Source organism: Sceloporus undulatus, chromosome 11 (genome assembly GCF_019175285.1).
Source record: "Sceloporus undulatus isolate JIND9_A2432 ecotype Alabama chromosome 11, SceUnd_v1.1, whole genome shotgun sequence".
NCBI lineage: Eukaryota > Metazoa > Chordata > Lepidosauria > Squamata > Phrynosomatidae > Sceloporus > Sceloporus undulatus.
In genome coordinates this window covers 4457077-4466663 of record NC_056532.1, presented here as the reverse complement: position 1 = coordinate 4466663, position 9587 = coordinate 4457077, and the positions used below count along the sequence as shown (strand labels likewise).

Below are 9587 nucleotides of genomic sequence, written 5' to 3'. Positions count from 1 at the left end.
GAAGGAAGGAAGGAAGGGAGAAGAGAGCATCAGAGGGAGGGAGGGAGGGAATGAGGAAGGAAGGAAGGAAGGAAGGAAGGAAGGAAGGAAGGAAGGAAGGAAGGAAGGGAGAAGAGAGTATCAGAGGGAGGGAGAGAGAGGGAAGGAAGGAAGGAAGGAAGGAAGGAAGGAAAAAAGAGAGCTTCAGAGGGAGGGAGGGAGAGAAGGAAGGAAGGGAGAAGAGAGCATCAGAGGGAGGGGAAGAGAGGGAATGAGGAAGGAAGGAAGGGAGAAGAGAGTATCAGGGAGAGAGAGAGAGAGGGAATGAGGAAGGAAGGAAGGAAGGAAAAAAGAGAGCTTCAGAGGGAGGGAGGGAGGGAGGGAAGGAAGGAAGGAAGGAAGGAAGGAAGGAAGGAAGGAAGGAAGGAAGGAAGGAAGGAAAGTTTTCCTCTATGTCAGATGTTTCTTCTGACTCAGACCTGTTCAGCCAGCGCCTCTCCGTCTTCCTTTAAACTGATGCTGTTAAATTAGAGTAACCTTTGTGTGCCGAAAACTCACTTATGAGTTTCTGTTTGTCAGCAACCTACCTGCAAGTGAGAGATAGATGCCAGACTGCAGAAGCGGATGGATGCTTTAGCAACAGGAGAAGGTAAGAATTTGCCATTCTCTCTCCCTCTCTTCCCTCCAATGGAAAGCAACCAAGCACCCATTGGCATCGCTCTGTGAGAGAGGTGTCATATAATCCTCTGCCATGATGAGCTAGATAGGATTTTACATGGAAATGCAAAGTACCCATATTTGGTCCAGTGCAAATATACCTCAGCATAGTTAACCAGGGGAGACGTAGGACAACACAGTTAACGTAGCCTACGTAGGGCACTATGACAGTTCACGTATGTTAATACTATATGGAGGGGTATTTACACTGCCAGAAAAAGTGGTTGCACAGTGGTCTATATAGACAACTCAAACGTATTGCAGTGGGCATTGTGCAGTGTCCACCCAGAGGGCCTAAATCCTTGTGCTGCTGCTGACCATCCATGGCCCATTGTCCATCCAAGGCCTTGGTCCAGAATATAGGAGAAGAAGCTGCCACAGGGTCCTTGCTTTGGGCGTCCCAGTACCTCCCAGGCGCTGTGTGCTAAAACACAACCTGTCGCTCTTTTCCCAGCATCCTCTGAGGCTGGAGGAGCGAAGGCCAGAGCCGCCGTTGGTTGGCGCATGGGCACCTCCCCGGCTTTGCTCTCGTTGGCTGCTCTCGGCACAATAAAAAACCTAATGTGACGATAGATCATCGTGGCATTATGCAAAGCACCATTTGCATAATCATTATGCAAATCGGGACAGATAACCGGCTTCCGCCAGCCTGGAGTTGCTTTCAAGTGCCTCTGTTCTCTCCAAGGTAGTGTTTGATTCTTGCAGTTCAATTGCTCCGAAAAGGGCCATTAACACACAGATAGACACCTTGATCTCCCAGAGAAAAAGCTTACAAATAGGGTTGGGAGTCAGGAAGGCCCTCATTTGCAAGAGCGGAAGCTCCCTTGCCTCTTTCCAAGGGGAGTTGGTGGTGGTTGGTGTGGGATTTTCCTCAACCCTGGTCTTCTTGGGTTGGCGACGCAACCTCAAGTGATCTCTCCTCCATTGCAAAATGGAGGCACCAAACATTTCCCCCGTATCTCTTCTCTCCATTTGCAAAAGGTCCCTTTGCAAATGAGTGCCTTTTCCCTTTGCGAAGCACGCATGTATAACCAGTACACAAAGGGACAACAAACCCGCAACCCATCCAGTTCTTCTCTTCTGTACCAGCCTGTGTGCAACCAGGCAACAATATTGCAAATTTCCATCTGGGATATTCATAGACAAACTAAATATAATCTGCCCCATGTGTGCGGCTGCGGCTGCGGATGCTGCAGCAGGCCAGATTCGCTCATCTGTTCTCTCATCCGCACAGCCCTCGCTCTGGATTGTGTTCCCCCTTCATGCTAGTGGCTTTAGGACAGAAAAATAACCCACAAAACAACACAGCCTTCCTTTCTATAATGCATGAAAGATATGAAGCCGCTAATAAGCATCAGGACTTATGAAAATGTGTGCTTCCTAGAATCGGAGAGACCCCAAAGAAGCAGAGTCCATCACCTCCAAAAGGCAGTCCATATGCCACTCTCAAACAGCTCTTACAGCCAAGATGTTGTTCTTATTGTTTCGGTGGAGTCTTCTTTCTTGTCGTTCAAATCCATTGTTTTAGTTTATAGAATCATAGACCCATAAAATGGGGTTTTGTGGGTTTTCCGGGCTACGAGGCTGTGTTCTAGAAGAGTTTATTCCTTATGTTTCTCCAGCATCTGTGTCTGGCATCTTCAGAGAATGCTGACATGGAAGTGAGTGGGGTATATCACTTCTTCTCAACCAAGGGTCACATAGTATATATGTGTGTGTGTGTGTGTATGTGTGTGTGTATTCCTTTGCTGAGAGAAAGTGATATACATTTTAATTTGTGTATTGTTGTATTGTTGAATGGCAAGGCCAGGATCCTGTTGATGTCTTGTACATGGATGCGTTCGCCAACAGGAACGGTTCAGTGTTTTTGTCCAAGGTGAAACTATGGAGGTCGAATTGTGCATTCAAATTATGGATGTGGAGTTGTGCGTGGGACACCACTGTCAACAGATGTGAGCTGTACATGGATGGATGTAGACACCTGCAGATGTCTACAGAAGTGCTGCCACATGCACATCTCCATGAGCATCTATTTGCATGAGATGTTGTTGTTCTGCTTGTGTGCCTTCAAGTCATTTCCAACTTACGGGGTTTTCATTCCAGGTTTTCTTCAGAGGAGGTTTGCCTTTGCGTATGACATATCCAAGGTGCCCCAGTGGGTTTCCATGGCTGAACTGGGATTTGAATCCTGGTCTCCAGAGTCATCGTCCAAGACTCAAACCAATGCACCACTCTGCTCTCTATTTGGATTGATAACCAGATGTAATGGTATGGCAACATGCGCATCTCTACTAACGCAACCTTGAACTGAATGTGGCTGTTCTGCACCACATTAAACTGTTTGCGTTTGACGCATGCGCAAAACGCCATCAGGATTGCCAGCTTTGGCATTCCATCGTTGCGAGGAGTCAACAGGTCGCTTCTCCGCAATTGCTCTTCTCCTATGAAAAGTGCCTTCCGCATACTTTCATTACAATTTGCGGACGCTTGCGAAGGATATACATGGAGAGAACACTTTACGGTCCAATGCTTCTATGGATGCTGAAAGAGCAATTATTTACAATTTGAGCATTCCTCCTCTCTATGCAGTTTCACGCCGTCAGGACAGCAATTTCCAAGGCGTAGCAGCAGGGATTCTGAATTGTAAAATGGAAGCGTTATGACGGCCAACCCCCAAATCTCATCTTTTCAGACTAGTAATCCCATCGGAAGGGTTTCTCTGGGCTTCTGATCAGGACGCTTGGAAACAATGTCTGCAATGCCCTCATGGGATGCGTCTGCATGGCAGAAATAATCCAGTTTGACACCACTTGAACCATTACGGACCAGTGCTATGGACTTTGCAATTTTGTGAGGCCTTCTACCTTCTCTGGCTGAGCGCTTTGGCGCCACAGTGAACTACGGTTCCCAGATTTCCATAGCGCACAACTGGTGTCGAACTGGATTATTTCTGCGGCGCGGATACAAGAATATCGATCGTTCCAATCCCAGGAAAAACCTTTGACTCAAGTGTCAAATGCACAACTAAACAATTCCACTATAGATTTTAAGTTAAAGGAGGTACCAAATGTGTGTGGGATCTGTTTAAGCACCTTGGGAAGCAATTGTCAAAGATTAAACCTAGAAGTGGATCCACCAACGTGGTCAAACGTAATCCGCCCACATCTGCTGCTAACCACTGAACCTTTCCCCTCTCTTTTTGATTCCACACAACTCTGCACTAGATTCCCCCTCCCCAACATTTCCCAGCATGCCAATAAAATAGACTAAGCCCAATTTTCCTTTGCAGTTGCATCTTTAATCTTTTTTGGGGGGTGCGGGGGAAGAGGACCCCCGCAACTCCTTTTGTCTCTTTGGAACGCTTTTGGAACTGAAAAATGGATTGTGGGAGTCAATCAGATGGAATAATGCGGAGACGGCACGAGGAAAATTGACATATTAAGTATGTGCGATGCGAGAGAAAATGATGGGGACCACTGGGGAGAGAGAGAGAAAGAGAAAGAGAGAAGAGAAGAAAACCAGACGCTTTGCAAGGAAGACTCTCTCTCAGTGTGTGTTGTTTTAAAAACCCCACCTGATTTCTCCTAATGGGAAATGGATTTGTGCAGGGTTTTTGTTGTTGTTGCTCATAGTCCTTTCAGCAGGCAACTGTTGCTTTCCAAAAATCACAGGCCATTTATGGACTCCGCAAGCACAGCTCCTGTTTTGTTGCCTTGAAGGACCAGCCCATCCACAATCTTTGGACAACCCTGGCAGCCTTTTTCAGACTAAAACCCAGACACTCTGAAGAAAACCTGAAGGATCCAGGCGCTGTTCCCAACTTCGGGCGCATCCACATTGTGGAGATAATGCAGTTTGACACCACTTTAAGTGCTGTAGGGAACCCTGGGATCTGTCGTTTTGCAAAGACTTTGGCTTTCTCTGCCCAAGAGTGCTGGTGCCTCGCCAAACTAGACATCCCAGGGTTTGGCAGGATGGAGCCCCGGCGGTTGAAGTGGTATCAAAGTGCATTATGTCAACAGTGCAGACTTTGAGGCATCCTCCCATTCTTCTTTCTCTCCCACTCGCTATGCCTGACCTCCTTCGTTGTTCTGTGTTATGTGCCTTCAAGTTGTTCCCAGCTTATGGCAACCCTAAGGCAAAGTAATGGGAGTTTTCTTGGCAGGTTTCTTCAGAGGGAGTGTGCTGTTTTCTAAGGAGAGTGACTTGGCCAAGATCACCCAGTGGGTTTCCATGTCCAAGACAGGATTCGAACCCTGGTCTTCTAGACTATCACCTTAACCATTACTCCACATTGGCCTTCCTGACCTCCTTCACAGGACTCTTCTCAGAGGAAAGCACAGGTAAGAGCCATCCTAAAATGTCAGTCTATATTATACATTTCAAGCCAGACGTCTGATGCCTGGGACCCAACTTTCTTCCCGCTTTCTCCGTCAGGCGCAGCTGGTGGCTTCTTAAGTCAGTGGGGCAGTGAGTCCGCCCCAGGTTTTCTTTGGCTTCGAAGGACCTCTACAAGGTGTTGGAGCTATTCAGGAATCAGCTCCTCTAAAACCCTAGAGCGGACTCCCTGCCCCACAGACATGGGACCCCAACTATCACTGGCATTAGCAGCACTGGGAACTGGGATAGGAATGGGCGAAGGAAACTAAGGCCTTCCTTTACACCTTCCCCTCCTTGCAAAATCTGGGTCCGTGTCCAAACCCCGCAATGGTAGCTAAGTGCCTAAGAACAGAGATTCATTGCACGCCGTTGCAAGAGCTGTTAGGTGCCCCGTCCAGACGGCCACGTTCTTGGGCATTTTGGACCAACGGGGAGGAGATAATGGGCTTTCTTGTCATTACCGGCTAACTCCGAGGGCGAAGGAGAAAGCCAGCTCTGTTTCCCCATCCCCAGCATTAATAAAAGTAAGCCAGAGTTATTACTCCGAGCAAAAAGAGCCCAATTAATATTCCGCTGGCAAACTTATGTTCATTACTGCATGTGTGACAAGAGGTGGAGGGGACGCGTTCCTCTCTAATGCGTTCCGCTCCTCCAACTGCCCACACGGATTATAAAAATAAATAGGTGGGTGGGAAGGAGTCACACGCCTCTGAAACAAACCCAAGGAAGCAATCTTGAGCTCAAGGCATCGGGAGGAGAGAGCTAGCCTGGCAAGGTGGCTCTCCCCTCCCTGCCTTTGGAGACTTCCGCTTCAGGGGCCTCTTGTTGCTTTTGGGGGGCCTGCAAGGCATTTCTGACTTAGGGGTTTTCTTAGCCAGACATGTTTGGAGGAGGTTTGCCCTTGCCTTCCTCTGGAAGGCCCATAGTCAAGCCGGGAATCAAACCTGGGTCTCCAGAGCCATACAAGCAACTACGCCGTATTGGCTCCATCTCATGGCACCACGGATTTATTGGGAAGGCTGCTTGTCCCAAAATACTAAACTTTAGAGCCCGTTCTGCTTCGAAAGTGCAAAGCAAAGGTGGGCAAAGGTTGGCCAGTATCCCATCTGTTGGCCCCAAGGCTATTTCTGGGATGCTCTAGTTCCTCTTGGGATAAGCGTCACATAGTGGTTTGAGCATTCTGGAGACTATGGTTCAGTTCCATGCTCCGCCACAAAGGCCACTGTTTCATCCACAGAAAACCCCAAGACAGCTTCTCCTTTTGTTGGCATTGCGTGCCTCCGTGTCGTTTCCAACTTAGGGCAACCCCAAAGTAACTCTGCCATGGGGTTTTCTTGGCAAGTTTTGTCAGAAGAGAAAGAAACCAGGTTTGCCTTAGGGTCTCCATAATGGGAAGAAAGGACTTGAAGGCACACAGCCACAGGTCCCCCTCAACACACACAAACATCAAACCAAAGATTTGGGGAACGGTTTTGGAAAACTGCCCACCCAGTGTCCCTCGAGAGGTGTCCCAGGACAATCTTGCCACATTTAGGACCGAGAAGGACCTTTTCTTTAGCGGGAAACGACCTATACATTGAGGACGTCCGCAGCCATAACCACAAGGCCATACTGCTCTGTATTGGATTGTGTTGAATAAATCCCCCTCTGCTTTGCATTAGAAAGGGAAGTTTGCAAACAGGGGCATGCACGCACATCCGCGCACATACATCAAGGGCCGTGAAATATTCTTTCATCAAGTCGCCTCAAGGCAACCTGCAACGCGAACGTAGTAAATACAATACACTCAGCAATATGATAAGAACAAGAGGTGGAAAACAAGGAAGGGATTTTTAAGAGAGAACGACAGAAAGAGAGAGAGAGAGAGAGAGGAGCAGAACAGCAAAGAAGATGCCAATACAATAAAAGCAGCATGGGAATTAAGATGAAACGTTCAAATATCTCCGCAATCCACTGAGAGCTCAAGGGAAGAAGAGGGTAGACTTTTGCCATAGGCCTTAAACATAGGGGAAACTATAGAAATGGTCGAAAGAGCAATTGCTAGGGGTTGCCATCAGTAAAATGAGTACCCAGCTTGTTGGGGGCAATTGGCTCTAACAGATTGTAAAGCACTTAGAAAGCGTCTTCCAGTTAGCCTCAAAGGTGTTGCAGGATCCCTTTGCGTACTTCACTTGTGCTGTTGTTGTGTGCCTTCAAGACTTATGGCCAACCTATTGTGGTGTTTACTGAGAGTGTGAGACTCGCCCACGGACACCCAATGAGTTTCCATGGCTGAGCAGGGGTTTGCACCCTGGTCTTTAGGGTTGTAGTCTGTGTGAACTGACCCCTCAGTGAGGAGTCAAGAGGGGTAGAAACCCCCCATAGGGCTCAAAGCTTCAGACCAGAAAGGCAGTGGGTCAATAGGGCTGAGGCAGCCAGTTCTTATCAGCATCAAACTCTGCCAGAGAGCGGAAGCCTGGCCTGGAGGGTCCCAGCCCTTCGCCCATCCAGCCCTATGACCGCAGTCTCAGAGAGCAGACAGAGGGGGAATGGGAAGAAGCCATGTCCCGGTAATTGTGGGCGATCAAGGCCTTTTAGCAAGGCCATAAATCAATGGCAGCTGCAGGGACCATGGGAGGCCGAAAGCATTGATTTTCCGTTTTGCCAGACATGGGAGCGCGATGGCGGAGAGGATTTCACGCTGGACTGCAATGGAAAGGAGATTAGGAAATGCGGGTATGAGAGATGGAAAGTTTAGGGTTTCCCCGAGGGTAGAGATGGACCCTGAAACAGGGAGGGTCTTTACAGTCTGGGTCTCATTATGCATTGAAGATGCACAAGAGGGGTTTTGTACATGCGCAATGAGCTCTTGCATATTGCAGATCACAACTTCCACAACAGAACGCAGAGGCTGCACATTGGACAAAGATGTGCAACTTTGGCATGCATTCGCAACACCAATAGGATTTGCGCTGGAGGCTTTTATCCCAGTACCTTTTGTGGCTTTTATCCCAGTGTCTTTCTCTTTAGGCAGAACATGACATTTTCTGCAACGAAGCATGTTTTCTGTGAAGAAAATCATGCTTTCTGTACGGAAAAGTTTGAGTGTTGTGCAGGTTGTTTTGGTAGAATAAGTTGCAAAGCGTTTGATGTGGAAGCGCAAAACTTGCACATTCCTTCACATACAAGATATACCAATATAGACAATGCAGTGTGTTGTTTAAAAAGCCCATGAACAATCCCTCCTCAAAGGCCTCCTGAAACAAAACATTGGTCGCGAAATGAAATCTTTGCCTCTCCTCTCCCTCCCGTTCTCTTTCTCTCTTTCCTACATCCAAGTGAGCCGAATCCTGAGCAGCGGCGGCTGGAAATTAGTAAATGGAAGGATTAAATACATGCAAATTGGAGGCCCTTTGCCGCCACGCAAGGTGTGTGTTTCCAAAAGGACTTTCAGCTGGTAGTTATTTCTCCTGCCATATAACTGCCAGTGGAGAGTTTAATTCATTGCCATCTGAGCAGCTGTGAAGGTCCTGTACATTTAGAAGTTCAATTTAATGTTCTCTCCTTCCAGGGAGGGGGAAAGTCCCACCTTCCTTGGGCTCTCGGAGCCTAATTCCTTTCAAGAGTAAAGTACCGGGGATAAAAGGTACACACACAGACACAGCAGGAGTGTAGCCGCTGGCCAAAATCCCATTGGGGTTGTGAATGCATACCTAAATTCCCCTACAGAAACATTGGACACCTTTGTCCAAAGGGCAGCCTTTGCATTCTGTCATGTGAGTTGTGATGTGCCAATAAATGCACCATTGAATATGCAAGAGCGCATGTTGTGATGCATGTTCTGCATTGCATGCTGCGTCCACCAATGCGCACTGTGCATTGCAGGTGGAACACACTGATACGTTGGGTTGTAATTTCCATTACACCACGACACAATTTTCCAAGGTGTGTAGTTGCACATTTTGCATCGTGAGGACACGTTTCTCCTTGCACAGCGGCATTCAGTCCTTGTTGTGTGTTGTGCAACGTTACTGTTAGACAGGAGTAATATGCAGCCTAGCTCTGTCTTTGGCTATTGAAGGGATGCTGGATTGCAGATGTAATGCCTGCAGCTCCAATCAATAAAATGGTTTAGACAATCGATCAGTTGAGTCCAATTAATCAGCAAAGATTTCTTTAATCAGCCGGCAGCCCTAATTACTGTTATTATTATTATTGTATTAAGGCAGTGCTATTGGTGAAGAACAGAGATGGCACTTGACAGCATGAGAGAGAGAGAGAGAGAGGAGTCCTTAGAAAAGTGGGGGAAATCCAACCCAGATCCCAGCCTTTTCTTTTTGGCCCCAAGACCCTTGGACCCCTAAATTACACATATTTGGAGTGAAAGATTCTGGACCACATCTACAAAAGTTTGAGTAAATCCATGCAACTGTTTTGTACTTTGCATTTCCAAAGCCAAAGTGTGATGTAGTGGTTTGAATGTCGGACTAGGAGACTGGGAGATCAGGGTTTGATTCCCTGCTTATCCATGG

At 47.6% G+C, this 9587-nt stretch overlaps 1 long non-coding RNA gene across 3 annotated transcripts in view; it reads left to right on the top strand.

The window, feature by feature from the left end:
* Positions 1–9587, top strand: part of LOC121917053 — an 89905-nt gene that overhangs the window by 29386 nt on the left and 50932 nt on the right. For 2 of the 3 annotated variants that reach the window (XR_006100944.1, XR_006100943.1), the window contains exon 1: positions 4890–5039. This is a non-coding gene — a long non-coding RNA (uncharacterized LOC121917053). Of the gene's footprint in view, positions 1–558; positions 629–4889; positions 5040–9587 lie in introns of those variants that run through there. The other variant, XR_006100945.1, reaches the window with a different exon arrangement.